General features: G+C 39.2%; 1 non-coding gene across 1 annotated transcript; it reads left to right on the top strand.

The window, feature by feature from the left end:
- Positions 1–271: 271 nt before the first annotated feature.
- On the top strand, positions 272–343 carry TRNAQ-UUG. The gene has a single exon. It is a non-coding gene; the product is annotated as a tRNA-Gln (tRNA).
- The last annotated feature ends 1,912 nt before the right edge of the window (positions 344–2,255 follow it).

Genomic DNA, 2,255 nt, shown 5'->3' with positions numbered 1-2,255 from the left:
TAAAGTATTATTTCAATTTGTTTGTAATATACAACAATATATAAATTAACTATAAGAAATATATAAAATTACATGTTCTCTAAGAGCTTCAATCAACACGGGAGGGTTACTTCTGCAACCACTCTAAAGGTGCTCAAGATCACAACGAGTTAGATAAAATAGCTCTAGAACTTTGAATCCAATAACTTGAGTTTGACTCGTGATAGGATCTCTCTTCTTGTGGAATCTGCATAAAATAGGAAAAACCATTCCAAAATAAATTTTTACAAGGGGTTCTATGGTGTAGTGGTTAGCACTTTGGACTTTGAATCCAACGACCTGGTTTCAACTCCCGGTAGGACCTTTAAGAACGACAACACAAATTTTCTTGAGGCATAAGGTGTAACATTCTTAACTTATTCTGAACTTGCTCCGCTTCATGCCTTCCAAGGCTTCATAAATTTTCTTGAGGCATAAGGTGTAACATTCTTAACTTATTCTGAACTTGCTCCGCTTCATGCCTTCCAAGGCTTCATGAACATGACCTGCTTGAGGTATTGTTGTTGGTTCTCAATCTTGAGGTATTGCATGTCTCAATCTTGCATGTTTCATTTGAACCCGTCGTATTCAGGAACTAAACCTTAGAGGTTGTCATGTCATGCATCGTATTTTAACCATGAAAACTCTTCCGAAGTAACTCTCCATGAGTGCATAGATGGCGTTGTCATAATCATGGCATCCTGCTAGCAAATCGTGGTGCAGGTCTCATTTAGGTGAGGGAGATAATACGTTAATAAGTTCATCATGGAATCCTGCTCATGGTACATATACCATAGCATCCCACCTAAAGAGACGATTACTTCAGGCATGGAAACCTAGGTGTTCCTAAGTTTATGCATAACGTCTTGGGTCAAGCTTGAAACTTATAAGTTCTTAGGAAAACCCCAGCATGATATTGTGCACGTAGTATCTATTAGAGACCAAGGGTACATCTGGGGAATCTATTATTTCAGGGATACCACTTTAGTTATCCTAGGAGGTAAAGTCATATGGAACGTGATGAGCATTTTCTCCCATATCTTGGTTTCGCTAACTAAAGTTTTCCAATAACTCCCAAACTCCATTACATTATATAACCTCTCGAGATAAGGATTCATACAACATTTCATAAAATAAGATCTACTGAGAAAAGGTCAAATTTTGAGTTGACTTGGACAGTTTAGTTGAACTGGCCGTATCATCGTTTTCTTCCTCTGAAAAGGAAGAAGATGCGCATTTTTCGCATCGCCGCCATCTGAAACTCGGCCTGTACAGCCACATTTACAGCGTTTCTCTCCTCGATTTCTTCGTGAAACTTAAAGATGGATGTTACAAGAAAGGGCTGGAAATTTATTTGATAACTTCTCGTGGATCGTAGCCTAAGATATTCGCTACCAAAGATCATCTAAAATCTAATTTATCGCTGGAGATAAAACAAAGGATTTCTTATTGGGTAGCCGATTCTAGGGGTTTCAAGGCCTTATTTCTTCATTAAACCCCTTCCATATCCTATCTTCAGGCTAAAGGAATTGGTTTGAAGGAACGTCTTTGAGTGTAGGACCTTAATTTCCAAAAATCGTTCTCGGTATGCAACTCACTCGAAACGCCCGATTTTCGATCTTATGGGTAGCTTGTTCTACGACGTCTCAGCTCTCGATTCTTTCATCAAGTTTCGAAACCAATTTCCTTCAATTTGGCACGCGCTCGAGGTTATTTTTCTTCGTGGTCTTCTATGGAAGCATTCCTTGGAGGTGCAGAAACTGATTGGAATCATTCTTACTCGACAAGTCATCATGTATCCTCGGATTGGATTTTAAAGTTTTATTGAATTGGGGGAATGGTTTCTGAGCACTTTCAGCACTCTATTCCTTCATAGAACTGGTGGGTAATCTTGTTGAGAAACTGTAGGAATAAGTTTGAAGAGAAATGGTGGAGAATTGCTCTCGAATTTGGAAGAAATCCGAGAGTAGGAGACCCATATTCTAAACACTTATTGCCTTCGATTCGGGAATCGACCTTTCTCGATTCTTATTCCGTATTGTTGCTCCTACTTCAGACTTTATAGGAGGAGCTTAAACCGACATTGAGAACTCCAGATTCTTCGTTATTTAGAAGTTTGAAGAGAAGTGGTGGAGGATTGCTCTCGAATTTGGAAGAAATATGAGAGTAGGAGACCCACAATCTAAACGCTTATTGCCTTCAATTGGGGGATCGACCTTTCTCGACTCTTATTCCGT

This window comes from Cucurbita moschata, unplaced genomic scaffold (genome assembly GCF_002738365.1).
Source record: "Cucurbita moschata cultivar Rifu unplaced genomic scaffold, Cmos_1.0 Cmo_Scf00084, whole genome shotgun sequence".
NCBI lineage: Eukaryota > Viridiplantae > Streptophyta > Magnoliopsida > Cucurbitales > Cucurbitaceae > Cucurbita > Cucurbita moschata.
This window is presented reverse-complemented; position numbering and strand designations above follow the sequence as displayed.